The 16396-nt window shown below is 44.0% G+C and overlaps 1 protein-coding gene across 7 annotated transcripts in view; it reads left to right on the top strand.

Moving 5' to 3' along the window:
• The first annotated feature begins 5249 nt into the window (after nucleotides 1-5249).
• ARB2A (ARB2 cotranscriptional regulator A) overlaps nucleotides 5250-16396 on the top strand; it is a 483251-nt gene continuing 472104 nt past the window's right edge. For all 7 annotated transcript variants that reach the window (XM_066381837.1, XM_066381841.1, XM_066381839.1 and 4 more), the window contains exon 1: nucleotides 5250-5409. The gene's annotated coding sequence lies outside the window, so the exon portion shown is untranslated. The remainder of the gene's footprint in view (nucleotides 5410-16396) is intronic.

The raw sequence follows: 16396 nt of genomic DNA, 5'->3' as shown, positions 1-16396 counted from the left end.
AGGCCAACACCTGTTGTACATTGGAAGGGGACCAGTGGATAGCCAGTTCCACATGTGGCCTCCGGTCCCCGCCCATCCCCGTTAGACGGGTCCCTAGGCCTTTTTCCTATTCAAACTGGTACAGTGGGTCTTGGGAGTTCCCCTCTCCCTCGGCTGTCTCTATCATATAATCTTGTAACCGAGCTGTGTGCACACCAAACGTTTTATTGGTAGCTGCTGGGCCTTTCGTCTCAGTGGCTGGAACTTCTGTTCTGGTTTAAGCTGCCGCCAAAGCTCCAAAAGAATTTTATTAGACTGGCCATCCAATTTCCCCTTATCTGCTCCAGCCGCAATCAAGTCTATCCACATCTGCGTTCTGGTAACCTTTACAGGGCCGTTTCCCTTGTTAGTTGGGGGGGAAACATAGGCAGCAGCCCTCACTGCTTTATGATCCCGAGCAACCTCCAGCTCTCCCAAATCTGCTACCATCTGTGTAACTGCATTGATGGGCTGCCCCACATAGGGGCCCAAGATAGCCACAAGTGACCCAAAAAGGGCTGACGGGGCACTAGCAAGGACAAATTCCCTCATTTTGGCCGTAAACACTTCCTCGTCTGGCCCACGAGACCCAGGGTTGAAAACAGCATTCTTCATACCTAGTTCTCGAAGGACCTTTACTAACTCACTGTAGCACTGCCACCGACTCATTGCCCCCGGCAGTTCTCCAGCATTCTGCCAGACCATACGAATGGCAGCCATCACCCATTCTAATAGGGTATGGTCTCCTGGGTTGTTGCCATGGCAGTTCTGAAGACGCTGCCTCAAGGAAGAGTGTGTGGTAATGGCGGCCAATTTCTCCATCTCTGTTCCGGAGAGCATGATGCCATCCACCCCTATATCCCATAATCGTAGTAACCAGGCTACCAGGGATTCAGTAGGTTTCTGCCTAAATTGTGCCCCCAACTCCATCAGCTCTGCCTGGGTATAGGGCCGGACCACAGAGTGTTCCATTACCTGGGCTGGAAGCTGTGGCTGCCCCTGAGGGACTCTTTGTTGCTGGGTTTTTACCTTCTTGGCGACAACTGGTCGGGCTCTCAGTGTGTGTATGGCAGCTTCAGCCTGAGCCTTCTCATCCTCAGAAGAGGAGTTGCAAGCGCCTGCTCCCGCTGACTCAAAGCCAATCCACCTGCACGGATGCTGCTGCTCCTTTGGTGACCGTTTAGGCTCCTGTGGCTGCTGGCTTTTGGCCAGAAGCTGAGACTCGAGCTCTTGAATCCGCAGTTGTTTCTCCAACAACTGCCGGTGAACATGTTCAACTTCCAGGGTAAACTGCAACTCGCGAACCCGTAATTCCTTCTCCAGTGCTCGCTCCAATTCCAGCCTTTTCTGCCGTTCTATTTTCAATTCATACTGAAGCTTTTGACCTCGGGCAGTTTCCTCTTGAGTAAAAAACATGTAGCCCATGGCCCCTAAAAGGACAGCCATGGGGAGCCAGAGCAGCAACCAGTACTCTATCCCACCCATCAAGGGTGGTGGCTCCATACCAATCTCTGAATCCTGCCGGAAACTATGCCAGTTGTAAGGCCAGGAGCCGCCATCGTGGCCATTCACATGCAGGTTCCCATTGGATTCGGGCAGGCAATAAAGAAATGGCGGAGTCAGAGGACGGGGGGCCATCCTATTTATTGGTGTCTCACCAAGACAGGCAAACCACAAAAGAAGACAAGGGAAAAGCAGAAAACCAGCTCTTCCCATGAAGGGCAAGGGATCAGGGAAGCCCCTGCAATTGTGATAGCAGGAACTGTGTGTCCAAGCTCCTGGTCTGTCCCACTTTATAGTGTAGAAAACCAAAATCCCTTAATCCAATATACAAACAAGGAAGTCTCTGATACAAAGTCACTTATCCAAGGCATAATTGGATTCCTCATGAGAGTGCACCACCCAGATCATACAATCAGTGAAGGGTGTGGGGAAAAGCTTAGTCCCAAAACCAAACCTTAGGCTACAACGACCTGGCCTGCTTATAGCCTGTCCCCCACACCCAATATAAGTCACAAGCGAGCAAACATATATATCATATATACAAACTTATTTGACCAACACTGTGTGTCTGTCCCTATCTGTCCCTCTCTCTGACTCTCTCTCTGTCTCTGTTAAAAAAAAAAAAAAAAAAAGGAGGCTGTTGGGCGGATAAAATGTATTATGCTCACTTTGTTAAAGATAACACGAGGAGGCAGTCGCCCAGGTGATATTAATGTGTGTTGGGGTGGGCTAGGGGCAAGCAGAATCCTTGTAGCCTTGGTTTTGGGATTAAGCCTGTCCCACCCTTTTTGGTGTAAGGTGGTACAATCCTATCATGCCTCAGAGAAGTGACTTTGTATTAGAGACTTCCCTATTATGTATATTGGATTAAGGGTTTGGATTTCTACACTATAAAATGGGGATGGAACGAGAGTTTGCTCGCTTGGTTCCTGAGATTAGCATGAGAGAGCAGAGGAGAGCAGAGAAAGGCCACGTGGAGGAGGCCAGGAGAAGCAGCCAAGATGGCGGAGTGCTGAGTGAGATGCCAGTTTGTGTAGAGTTTGTATCTGGGATAAGGAAGGAGATGGGGAACTGAGGAGAAGAAGTCTGGTGAGCTAGAAACCTTTGATTCTAGGAAACTCGGATAAGTCAGTGGCTTTGTGAGCACTGAGTGTGACTGGGTTTTGGAGCCCAGTGTGTATTTTTACTTGCCCGCCGGGTGCAAGGTAGGATTAAAGGCTATGGCCCATCAGTTTTTGGCTCCGCTGTTTCTTTACCGACTGTCCGAATCCAATGCGAACCTGCATGGGCCGGGTGGCTGCTCTGATGGTGGCCCTGGCCGTGCCTCCTGGCTTTACAAAGGCCAACAGAATTTGGTGAGAGAATGGATGTGGAATGTAAGAGAAAGAGAAATCAAAGGATGACTTGAACAATTATAAGAATCAATGTACCATTTACTGAAATGACAAGATATGCAACATAACAAATTTTGGAGGTAGAAAATATGGACTTTTAAATTCATGTTGTATCGTAACAGCGAGATAAGACATCTTGACACATAATTAGCTAAATTAAGAAATTAGGAGTCTTTGGCCCTGGCCGGTTGGCTCAGTGGTAGAGTGTCGGCCTGGTGTGCGGGGGACCGGGGTTCGATTCCTGGCCAGGGCACATAGGAGAGGCGCCAATTTGCTTCTCCACCCCCCCCCCCCCCTTCCTCTCTGTCTCTCTTTTCCCCTCCTGCAGCCGAGGCTCCATTGGAGCAAAGATGGCCCGGGCACTGGGGATGGCTCCTTGGCCTCTGCCCCAGTCTCTAGAGTGGCTCTGGTCGCGGCAGAGCAACGCCCCGGAGGGGCAGAGCCTCACCCTCTGGTGGGCAGAGTGTAGCCCCTGGTGGGCGTGGCGGGTGGATCCCGGTCTAGCCCCTGGTGGGCGTGCCGGGTGGATCCCGGTCGTATGCATGCGGGAGTCTGTCTGACTGTCTCTCCCGGTTTCCAGCTTCAGAAAAATACAAAAAAAAAAAAAAAAAAAAAAAATAAATAAATAAATAAATAAATTAGGAGTCTTTAATTAGCAGGCTACGTGGACCGCATAGAAACCTAAGTCATTCAAATCAATGCTGCCCTGAACACAGTTTAGGGTTAGGTTTTATAGGAAGAATGATATACTCGTTGAGGAATGGGGAGGGGAGACAGTAAAACAAAGCAGTGAAACAAGCTTTCTTACAATGTTTATCTATAGCAGTGGTTCTCAACCTGTGGGTCGCGACCCCGGCGGGGGTCGAACGACCAAAACACAGGGGTCGCCTAAAGCCATCGGAAATACGTATCTATAGGGTTAATTAATGGAGAAACATTCTGAGTACGCCTGCTACTTTGCAAAACTAGTCCAAGGCCACAGTCTGGGAAGTGGGAAACCAGCCTGACGGCCAATAGGGAGTAATTTACTTTCAGAAAAAGTAAATTCCGCTAAAAGTCTCTTTGTTTTATATAAAGTAAGTTTGCCAAAAATTATTTATGTTACAAGACTTTCTTTTCTACACTTCAATGTTAAATACCCTAGTATATATGTTAAATAAGTTAGATACATGAATACAGACATCAAAGGAGTCAAAGCTGGATATGGATATTCAGAACCATTAGCATAGTGATAGCATATAAAGGATAGTGAAGAGAATGGATGAGATCAGCTGGGGAAGGAGAGAGATAAAGCCAGGAGGAGATCTGGGGCAAACTAACATTTAGAAATCAAGAGGAATCTAACGAAGAATCAAAAGAGCACTGGGATATCACAAAAGTTGAATGGAAAAAAAAGTGTTTCGAGAACAAGGACGTGCTTAACTGTGTCAAATGCTGCTGAATGTTCAAGTAAGATGAAGACTAAGAGTTGCCCCTACAATTTACCAGGACTGTTTAAACACCCAAATACCTACCTACAAACTAACTCTCCTTTCACTCTAACATTTAAGATATCTCAGTCTATAGTGCACAAGAACTAAATATTTAAAAATTACAATTAACATCATGTATTGTGTACTCTGGGACATTGAGGGCGTTTTCATAGGTAATTTTTACTATCAGGGATTTCTGCCATAAAGGCTGAGTAGCAAACCCCTGATAGCAATGTGACTAGCTTTGCACGTTTCCAATCTACCTTGTTAGTACAGGCATACCCCATAGCTTTACTGCGCTCCTCAGGTGTTATGCTTTTTTTATTTTTATTTTTTGCAAATGAAGGCAAGACCCTACCAACATAAAGATTAGGACTCATTTATTGCAGTAGTCTCAAACAGAACCCACAATATCTCCCAGGTATGCCTGTATTCAACAAACAGGGAAAAGAGCAAGTTCAGGGAATCTATTCTTAACTTCCTACTTTACCTACGCTATAACTGAGAGGTCAATTTTATCTGCTAAAGCTAGACTTTCTCACCCTCCCTCTTTTCTGGACTTGAACGGACCGGTAAAGGCAGATAAGCCAAGGTCGCAGAGTGGGCATTGAGCAGCATGGACTCTCTGGAACTGTTTCTTAAATTTCGCTTGGAGATCGAAACTTCAGCGTGGCCCCCGGAAGGGGTGTCCCCCACTTCAGAGGGGTGGAGGGCGGGCGAGCAGACCTGCAGGTAATTAACGTGACTCCTCTCACCTCCCACGGGCCTCTCTCTCAGCCCACCTAGTGCCTGGGAGCCGCGCCAATGACCACGCCCCGTCTATTTCCGGATTTGTCGCTGTCGCGTGCACAATGACGTTTCAGTCTCCTGCGGACCCCGGAAGTGGAACTCGAACTTACTGGGGGCGCGGATCCCGAGAGAGAAAGTCATAACAACCGCACGAGAGTGTTCGCCGGGCGAGCTGGAAGGCCACGCCTCCTCCCGCCTCCCTCGGCAGCCCTGTAGCTGGGGGCAGAGCTCAGGTAGGACGTCTGCTTGCGGGCATGTGAGCTGCGGGGCAGACCCGGGCCGTCACCGGAGAAAGGGGCTGGCTTGGTCCGTCTGGGGTCGGACTTGCTGGCCCCGGGGCGGAGGCTCCCCCGAGCTACTTACTCTGCGTTTCCTGCGGACACCTCTGCTTTATGTCCTGGACCCCCGATGGGTGATTTCCACCTCCTATTTCCACTTCCGTGGCAGGACACGTGTGCTCCTAAATGACTTTCCTTACACCTGGACCTGGGGGGTTTCTGGAATCCCTGGAGACCTACGCTTGCTTGGGAGGGAGGTAGTGTGGTTCTCTGGTTAAAGATTTTCTTTCTATAAAAATTATCAACTGCCAAAGCTTTATTAAAAGTCATTTATTGCAGACAGAAAGTTAAAGTGCAGTTATAAAATGTTCTAAAAAGTTGCAGCATGCAGGTTCTGACGACTAGTTCAGTTGGTTTGAGAGTCGTCTTGATGTGCCTAGGTTGCGGGTTTCACGCCCCCCACCCCCAGCCAGGACGCACACGACAGACAACCAGTGGGTGCATGAATGGGTGGAACGGCAAATGGATGTTTCTCTCTTAAATAAATTTATTTTAAAAATTGCACCGTGGGATATTTAATAGGAATGAATTCTTAGTTGACTACTTTTGCCTTAGAAAGTTGGGTGTATTTTGGAAGTAGTCTTTTTGTCCCTTCATCCAGAGATTTAACATAATTCTTCTGGTGCTCCAGAGCGTGCATCTGTTGGTCCAAGTAACTAGCCTCTTAATTGTTGGCTCTATTTATTGATAACCAACTTTGTTGCATTTGTCCATTGCCCCCCAAATCCTCTGAAAAGCTGTAAAGGGAAAATTCTGTGGTTTTCAGACTACAAAATACCTTGTAACTTTTATTAAAATATATGTAATATGATGTTTGTTATGAAATACGTAGTACCTTTTTGTTTTAAAGCCATGTTAGAGGTAAATTCTTTATCCTTGTCCTTTAGCAAGCATTGTGAGGGACACATATACTCTGTTTTAGTGTACTGAGAAACTAAGAGGGAGCACTGTTTGAAGTGCTTAATTAAGGTCTTATGGTCACTGCCGGTACCACGTTTCTCTCTGACTTTTAAACTGGGTGTTCCTTCCACTTCACCAGTGAAGCCTAGACAGGGATGCTCTGGATGGCTGTTAGGCAGTGGTTGTTTCAAGGCTGATGGATAGCACCAAGGCCAAGAGGGAAATACACTGTGTGAAGCTGTGAATAGCCATCTATTCACTTAACAAATATTTATCAGCTACCTATAGTGTACTAGGTAGTGTACTAGGTGCTGGGAATATAGTAGTGGCCAATAAAAGTCCTGTGCTCTTGCAGTTTATATTGTAGTGGATGAAGAAAGAAAATTGACAAGCATACACACACACACATACAGACACATATACATGCACACACACACACACATATATATACATACACATATATATATATGTCAAGTAGTCATAAGAGCTGTGAAGAAAAATAAAGCTAATTAAGGGGAAAGAATGATGGACGATGCTATTTTAGAATTTTAGATAGGGTGGTCAAGCTTAGCTTTTCTGAATAGGGGACATTTGAGTCGATATCTGAATGAAATGAGTGAGTGGGAACAGGGGTTTTAGGCTAACAAAAAGCTCCGACTCGAGTATGTTTGGTATATCTTGGAATTGCAAGGGTATATAGGCGTTGGGGGCGTTAAGATTTAAAAATCTTGAGAACAAATATTTATGTAGGGCTTTGGGGTGCTCCTGAGGGAGCTTATTTCTGAACAGCCTGTTCTTCTCACCTTTCACAAGCAGACCTCTGTGAGGAGGAGCTGACATTCGTAGATATGTAGAGATGCTTCTGTACTCTACATTAGCACTGATGACGTTAAGCACCATCTACTCACTTGTGCTGTTTTAAAGTCAGGCTGGGTTTGCACAGTAACCAGGGATAACTACCGTAAGTAGCAAGTACTTAATTCTCTGATATATGTCAACTTTATTTTTCATTCATTTCTTTTTTGGGGGTAAAATATACATAAATTTTACCATTGTAATTCTTTTTATTTTTATTTATTTATTTTTTTGACAGAGGGAAAGATAGGGACAGGACAGGAAGGGAGAGAGATGAGAAGCATCAATTCTTCGTTGAGGCACCTTAGTTGTTCATTTATTGTGTTCTCCTATGTGCCTTGATGGTGGGGAGGGGGGAGCTACAGCAGAGCGAGTGAACCCTTGCTCAAACCAATGACGTTGAGATCCAGCCAGCGACATTGGGCTTCAAACCAGTGACCTTTGGGCTCAAGCTAGCGACCATGGGGTCACATATATGATCCCATGCTCAAGCCAGCTACTCCGCGCTCAAGCTGGTGAGCCCATGCTCAAGCCAGATGAGCCCACACTCAAGTCGTGGACTTTGGAGTTTCGAACCTGGGTCCTCTGTATTCCAGTTCGAGTCTCCGTCTACTGTGCCACCACCTGGTCAGGCTACCATTGTAATTCTTTTTAAATTACATTTCAGTGGCATTAAGTACATTCATTGTGATAGACAACCATCACTACCATTCATATTCAGAACTTTTCATCTTCTTCAACTAAAAATGATGCCCTTTAAACATTAACTCCACATCCCCCACTCCTCTCAGCCCTAGCAACCACCGATCTACTTTTGTCTGTGAATTTTCTGTCTCTACTCTAGGTACCTTATATAAGTGGAAACATACAATATTAGTCCGTTTGTGACTAGCTTATTTCACTTAGCACAGTGTCTTCAAGGTTCATCCATGTTGTAGCATGTGTTAAAAAATACCCTTAGGCTGAATAATATTACATTGTATGTATAGTCCACATTTTGTTGATCCATTCTCTTGTTCACTCTTGTTCATGGATAGCTTTGTTGCTCTCACCTTTTGGTTGCTGAGAATAAGGCTGCTGTGAACATGGCTGTGCAGATCTGTTTGAGTCTCTACTTTTATTTCTTTGGGGAATAAACTCAGAAGTAGGATTAATAGGTAATACGGTAATTCTGTGTTTATTTTTTTTAGGAATTGCCTTACTATTATCCCCAGTGGCTACATTATTTTATGTTCCCCCCAGCAAAACACAGATGTTCACTTTCTCTCCTCACCTCAAACAATTCACATCCTTTGTTTTTTGATATTAGCCATCCTAATGGATGTGAAGTAGTATCTCCCGTGCTTTTGATTTGCATTTCCTTAATTATTGGTGATGTTAAACATCTTTTCATGTGCTTTGGGGACATATCATATGTACATTTTCTTTGGAGTACTATCCATTTGTTTTAAGATCTGATTTTAATAGAAATTCTTGGAGATTTTGGGGGGAGGGGTAAATCTTCTAAGGGTTAGAGAAGGCAGCCACTTACGTGTTTCATTGCTTCTTTAACTCTGTTTTGGTAAATCCAAAGGAAGCTCTTTCCTTGCATAAAAAGTAAATTATTGCTGAATTGCAAAATCAGTAAGCTATTCAATGATGATGAGAATGAATAAATCTGGGAGCTTCAGTAATGCCCACTAGTTCTCTGAACATTTAAATATATATTGTCTTGTGCTGTGTAACACGTTATCTACAAATTTAGCAGCTTAAAATGAAGGACATTTATTAGCTTACACGGTCTCTTAGGATCATGAATTTTGGGATAGCTTAGCTGGTTGGTTCTGGTGTAGGATCTCTCATGAGGTGGTTTTTATAGTGTCAGCCAGGACTGCAGTCATCTGTAGTTGGATTGGGTCTCCGTGGTCCACTTTCAGGCTCACTCATGTTCCTGTTGGCAAGAAGCTTCACTTACCACATAGGCCTCTCCATAGGGCTGTTCACGACGTGATTTTCCTAGAGTGGTGATCTGAGAGAGTTAAGAGGGCACCTGAGATGGAAGCCCCAGTCTTTAATAACAGTCTCAGAGGGGTGATTCTATCACTTCTCTTGTTTGGTCATACAGATACACTCTGGTACAGTGTGGGAATGGACTACATGAGGATGAGAATTACGGGAGGTGGGAAGCTGACTGCCACAGTTTACCCGTTGGCCTCCAGTGGTTTGTCTTTCCCACATGCAGAGCACACAGCTGATTCTCGTGGCCCTCAAATGTCTCATTCTGTTACTTTATCATCTCAAAGTCCAGAATCTCATCATCTAAGTCAGAGTCAGGTTAAGGTGGACATGGGGTTCCCTTGGTGTAGTTCCTTAAGCACAGCTCCTTGAGTCTAGTTCTCTCCACCCTCTCCTCACCCCAACACCCAACATGCTGTGGTGGAACAGGCATGGGATAAGTGCTCTAGATATTCGTGTTCCAAAAGGGAACAAATGGGAGACATGAAGGTGTCACTGGTTCATAGAAGTTCTGAGATCCAGCTGTGCAAATATTAAAATTGTTTTCATGAGGTCTCAAGCCTGAGAATATTTTTCATGCTTTGCCTTTGGCATTATTTATTGGTTTTACCACATTTTTTTTTCCCCATGAAAGATAGCAGGTGTTTGCAGGTTAGTAGTTTTCTCAGCCTGCTTCCTACCAGTAGAATGTTGGGGTCCTAAGGTCTCACTTTACTTAAAATATATTAAATCTTTCAAATATTAAGTAATAAGATACATTAATCTCTTTTTTAAATTTAATTTTATTTTTTTTTTAATGAGAGGAGACGAGGCAGAGACAGATTCCCGCATGTGCTCTGGTCAGGATCCACCCGGCATGCCTATAGGGGGCGATGCTCTGCCCATCTGGGACCCTTGCTTGCAACAGAAGTCATACTTTAGTGCCTGAGGTGGAGGTCAACTTGTACCAATTGAGACATGGCTGCTATAGAAGGGGAGGAGGAGAGAGAGAAAGATAGAGAGAAGTGAGAGGAGGAGGGGTAGAAAAACAGATGGGAGCTTCTCCTGTGTGCCCGGGCTGGGAATTGAACCCGGACTTCCATTCGCCGGCCAACCTCTACCAGTGAGCCAACCAGCAGGGGCTGATACATTAATCTTTTATAAATCTTGTGGAGGTTCTGTGAAATCTATTGAGACGCATTATTTTAGACAAAAGCCGTACATACACAGTTCTTTGAGGTAAATACTTGGGCCCCTGCTAAGAAGGCTAATGGACAATGTCTTCAAGCTTCCTAGGACTTTTATTATTAAAGAGGACCGATAAAATATATGCTACTCTCTTTAGAGGGCCTTTTGTCTAACCGACTAGTATTCTGAAGAACCACCTTTTTAGTATTTTTGAGGTTTTAGCAAAAGATTTTTTTAGTCATACCCTCAGCTTCATGTTTGAACCATGTTTTCCTGGTAGTGCCCTGGATTGGATCTTTGCTCAGAAGACATTTCTTAATTTTAGCATCGTTTGACTTCTGGAGATAAATTTTTTTAATAGGCTTTATTTTTAAAAGAGTTCTAGGTCCAGATAAAAATGGAGTGGCAAGTTTAGAGATTTCCCATACCTGCTCTGCTCCACACTTGCACAGGCTCTTTGACTGTCAGCATCCTGACAGCAGGGCGGTGCATGTGTTACAGTTCGTTAGCCTACACTGACACATCATTATTGCCTGAAGTCCATAGTTTACAGTAGCACTTTGTCTTAGTGCTGTACGTTCTATGGGTTTGAACAAAAATCTATAGTGACATGTATCCACCATCATAGTATGGCACAAAATAGTGTCACCGATCCAAAATAGTTTCACCGCCTGTTCATCCTTCCTCCTCCCCTTCCCACCCCGCAACCACTGATCTTTTTACTGTCTCAATGGTTTTGCTTTTCCAGAATGTTGTACAGTTGGAATCATATCATATGTAGCCTTTTCAGATTGGCTTCTTTCCCTTAGTGATATACATGTAATTTTCCTCCTTGTCTTTTCATGGTTTGAAAGCTCAATTTTTTTAGTGCTGAATATTCCATTATGTGGATGTATGTACCACTGTTGATTTATTCATTCATCTACTGAAGGACATCTTGGTTGTTTCTAAATTTGGCAGTAATGAATAAAGTTGCTATAAACATCTGTGTACTGGTTTTGCAAGCTTTCAAGGAGCTTAATTCCTGGATTATGTGGTGAGTGTTTAATTTTGTAAGAAACTGCCAAATTATCTTCCAACATGGCTGTACCATTTTGCAGCATTTGGTGTTGTCAGTGTTTATTAGGATTGTGGCCATTCTAAAAGGTGTGTATTGGTATCTTATTATTGTTTTAATTTACAGTTTTCTAATGACATGTTAACCATATTTTCATGAGGTTATTTGTCATTTGTATATCTTCTTTGGAGCAGTGTCTATTTAGGTCTTTTGCCTATTTTTAAATTGAGTTGTGTTGGTTAAATAAGTTTTTAAATATTATATACAGTGTGTCCGTAAAGTCATGGTGCACTTTTGACTGGTCACAGGAAAGCAACAAAAGACGATAGAAATGTGAAATCTGCACCAAATAAAAGGAAAACCCTCCCAGTTTCTGTAGGATGATGGGGCAGCATGTGCGCATGCGCAGATGATGACGTAACACCGTGTATACAGTGGAGCAGCCAACGGCCATGCCAATTGAGATGTGGACAGTACAGAGGAAAGTTCAGTGTGTTCTGTGGCTCGCTAAATTCGAATCCGTGACCAAAGTGCAACGTGAATATAGGCACGTTTATACCGAAGCGCCACCACATAAGAATAACATTACTCGGTGGGATAAGCAGTTGAAGGAAACTGGCAGTTTGGTGGAGAAACGCCGTTCTGGTAGGCCATCAGTCAGTGATGAGTCTGTAGAGGCTATACGGGATAGCTACCTAAGGAGCCCCAAAAAATCTGTGCGTGAGCCCACATCGAACTGCACTGAATAGGTATGAAACTGGGAGAGTTTTCCTTTTATTTGGTGCAGATTTCACATTTCTATCGTCTTTTGTTGCTTTCCTGTGTGACCAGTCAAAAGTGCATCGTGACTTTACAGACACACTGTATATGTTTGCTCGCTTATAGTTTGTATTGGGTGTGGGGAACAGGCTGTAAGCAGGCCAGGTCATTATAGCCTAAGGCTTAGTTTTAAGAGAGCTTTTCCCCACACCCTTGACTGATTGTTTGATGTGGGTGGTACACTCTCATGAGGAATCCAGTTATGCCTCAGATAAGTGACTTTGTATCAGAGACTTTCCTGTTTTGTATATTGGATTAAAGGTTTTGATTTCTGCACTATAAAGTGAGGCAGACCGGGAGCTTGCTCTCTCGGTTCCTGAGATTAGCATTAGAGGAGAGAGCAGAGAGGAGAGCAGAAAAAGGCCACGTGGAGGAGGCCAGGAGAGGCAGCCAAGATGGTGGAGTGCTAAAGGAGAAGCCAGTTAGTGCAGAGTTTGTGCAGAGAGAAGGAGATGGGGAACAGAGGTGAATAAGGCTGGTGAGCTAGAAACTTTTGATTCTAGGAAACTCGGATAAGTCAGTAGCTTTGTGAGCACTGAATGAGTGGGTTTTGGAGCCCAGTGTGTGTTTTTACTTGCCTGCCAGGTGCAAGCTAGGATTAAAGCTAATGGCCTACCAGTTTTTGGCTCTGTTGTTTCATTACCGTCTGCCTGAATCCAATGCGAACCTGCATGAGCCAGGCGACTGTGATGGTGGCCGCGGCTACTGGCTTTACACGTACCATCCTCTGACTCTGCCATTTCTTTACCATCTGCCCAAATCCAATGGGAACCTTCATGTGAATAGCCAATATGGCGGCTCCTGGCCTTACAACTTGTTTTCTTACTGTCCTGGTTTAGGAATTCTTTGTGTATTTTTGATAAGATACCTTTATCAGATATTATAGAGCAGGGATCCCCAAACTTTTTACACAGGGGGTCAGTTCACTGTCCCTCAGACCGTTGGAAGGCCAGACTATAAAAAAACTATGAACAAATCCCTATGCACACTGCACATATCTTATTTTAAAGTAAAATAACAAAATGGAACAAATACAATATTTAAAATAAAGAACAAATAAATTTAAATCAACAAACTGACCAGTATTTCAATGGGTACTATGGGCCTGCTTTTGGCTAATGAGATGGTCAATGTGCTCCTCTCACTCACCACCAATGAAAGAGATGCCCCTTCCGGAAGTGCGGCGGGGATGGATAAATGGCCTCATGGGGCTGCAGTTTGGGGACCCTTGTTGTAGAGGCTCTGAATAGGAACAAAAAACAGGAATAGAGTTCAGTGCCCTGAGGCAAAGGCCACAGTGACTTTACTAACAAAAGTACTGAACTCAGTACTGTGCTGAACACAGCAAAATAGGGGTAGAATTAGCAATTCTGATTAGTCAATAAGTGGGGACATTTGAGCTACTTCATTTGCCCTTTAATCTGCTCTAAAGAAGTTTCCCTTTCTGACTTCCTCATTCTTGTCCTTGCTTCTATTTTGTGTATATTAACAAAACCCATAAGGACTGGGAGTCAGGGCTGGCTCATGAAACCTGCATAGGGGATTGTGAGGTGGCCTCCCCTGGGTCCCTCAGTGCTCATGTGGTCTCCAATTAGTCATTGTGTCCGTGACAAAATATGTCTTTTGCAAGTAGTCTGTGGTTTGTCCTTTTATTCTCTTGACAGTATCTTTACTAGACCAAGGTTTGTTTCCTTTTGTTGGGCAAATGAATTTGTAAAATATGTTTTCTTTAGTTTGCTCCCTTTTATTGTTAAAAAGTGGCGCTGGGCCGGGACATGTGACATGTGCGCTTGCCCTCAGAGCAGGGCAGTTGATTGCAAATTGTGGATTGTATTCCTGCTTGGGAGGGGCCGTTGTTTTGCTAATGTTTGCTGGAGGAGGGGTCTTTGTGGGCCCAGGCAGTTTTGCATGGAGAGCAGAGAAAATGCAGTATGTTGAAGGAGAAGCCAGTTTTGCAGAAAGGAGAAAGTGTGCAGTTGGGGAAACCAGAGCTAAGAGGCTTTTGTGAGCTGAGACTGGTGGGGCCTTTGATTCTAGGAGGAACCAGAGAATGGTCAGGGCTTTGGGAGCCCTGAATAAGAGGGAAGTGTTTTCCCTGCCTGTTTGCTCGTTGGCACGTACAAGACTAATAATGGAATGGCCCACCATTTTTTGGCTCCACGGTTTCTTTACTGTCTGCTTGAATCCAGTGTGAACCTGCATGGCCATGGCGGTGGCGGCCACTGGCCATACACCTTTTTTTAAGAGTCCTTTGATTATTTTCTCTCTTGATTCTCATATTTCAGTGTAATTATCAAAAGAACCAGGTGGCACATTCCTCACTGTGGTATCACAACATTCCACTTCCAGGTATCAAAATTTGTATCTATTTCTGCCCTAAAAGAAAAACTTATGTCCTACAGTTATAGTACTTATGTTTCTGTAAGACAAATCATTTGGGTCACTGACTCACAGCAAAATTTGAATTTGTAATCTTGAAGGAAAGTGTGGGACTTTGACAATGGGATGGGTGCCTATGAGCGGATTCTGATGAAGCTAGTAAGTAACCTTGTAAGTCCTGTGGCTGTGTCTGTGGCTAGGAAGGTTCACAGTGGATTCAGGCAGATAGTAAAGGAACTGTGGAGTTGGGAAATGGTGGACTATTCCATTTATTAGAGTCTTGCAACTGTGGACAAGCAAGCAGGCAGGGAAAACCATTTCTCTCTCTCTCTGGGCTGACAAGCAAACAGAGTGGGGGGGGGGTGCTTTCTCCAGGAAACAATAGCAAGTATGGCCCCTCCCAATGGCAGCAGGCAATCCACAATCTACAGTCTGCCGCCCTGAAGGCAAGCACCTGAAGCCTTACATAGACTATACGGGTGGTCCAATGTCTGTTGCAGGGGTTAGGTTCCAGAAACTCCTCGCAACAGGCGAAAATCTGTGAAGTAGCAACCTTATATTTATTTTATTACTTATATATATTTTAAGGCTTTATAAACCCTCCCCATGCTCTTATAAACCTTTCCCACTCTGTTATTAACCTTTCCCACACTTATTTTGCTTATTTTACTGCAAAAATAATAAATACATAAAAATACGTATATACCACAAAATCCTGCTATGTAGCGAAAAATCCATCATACAAAATTAGATATATACAATTAAAAAATCCGCAATACAGTGAGACTGCAAAAAGTGAACCACAATATGGTGAGGGCTGACTGCACATATGTGGTACTGCCCCATGCTCATGCGCCGATCAGTCCAAGTACAAGCGAGCAAGCCCAACACTCTTGTTTGCCCAACACCTTGGATCTCTCAATTCTGTTGATCATCATTTGCCAGCAGAAGCAGTCCTTCTGCTCCCATCCAGGAAGTCTGTATTTAAAATATAAACTTACTGTATTTTTGAAGCATATCTTCTATGTAGTATATTTTAATTGATAGCTTTGTTAAATTTTTCTTTTGTCACAAATATCTAAATTATATTTTTTCTGTATCTGTTGTTACTGATTTATAATCTGTTTTCTTAGTTTAGGTGTTCCCTATTCAGTTGAATACCTTGTCAGATCAATTGCTATGTTCTTTTAATGAATTTCAGAGTGTACGCTGCACTTTATTTCTTGCTTTTTCTTCTCGATGCTTATTCAGAACTGTCAGTTTTGTTGGTTCACTGACTAAATCACAGTAGGATTCTTGAATTTAAGAAGTCAATTCCAAATATTGATTGTGTAAGGAATCATTTTAGAATAGAAGGGATGTTTCTACATTTAGAATTGTTTCAGGACTTTTCACAGCCTGGGGTATGTTTGTAATGTCGATGGCTGAGGCCAGGCAGGTTCCCATTGGATTCAGGCAGATGGTAGAAAAACTGCAGAGCCAGAAAGGGTTGGGCCATCCGTTTAATAAAGTCTCACAATGACAGACAAGCACAGAGGCAGGGGAAACCGCCTCTCAGGCAAACAAACAGCAAAATGGCCCCTCACAGCAGTGGGCAGGCAACCAGCGAATTTGCGATCCCTGAGCACACACACCCATTGCATTATATAGGCTGTACACATGTGACGCTGCCACGTGCTTACACACTAATCAGGCAAGGGTCTTGCAGCT

This window comes from Saccopteryx leptura, chromosome 4 (genome assembly GCF_036850995.1).
Source record: "Saccopteryx leptura isolate mSacLep1 chromosome 4, mSacLep1_pri_phased_curated, whole genome shotgun sequence".
Classification (NCBI taxonomy): Eukaryota; Metazoa; Chordata; class Mammalia; order Chiroptera; family Emballonuridae; genus Saccopteryx; species Saccopteryx leptura.
This window is presented reverse-complemented; position numbering and strand designations above follow the sequence as displayed.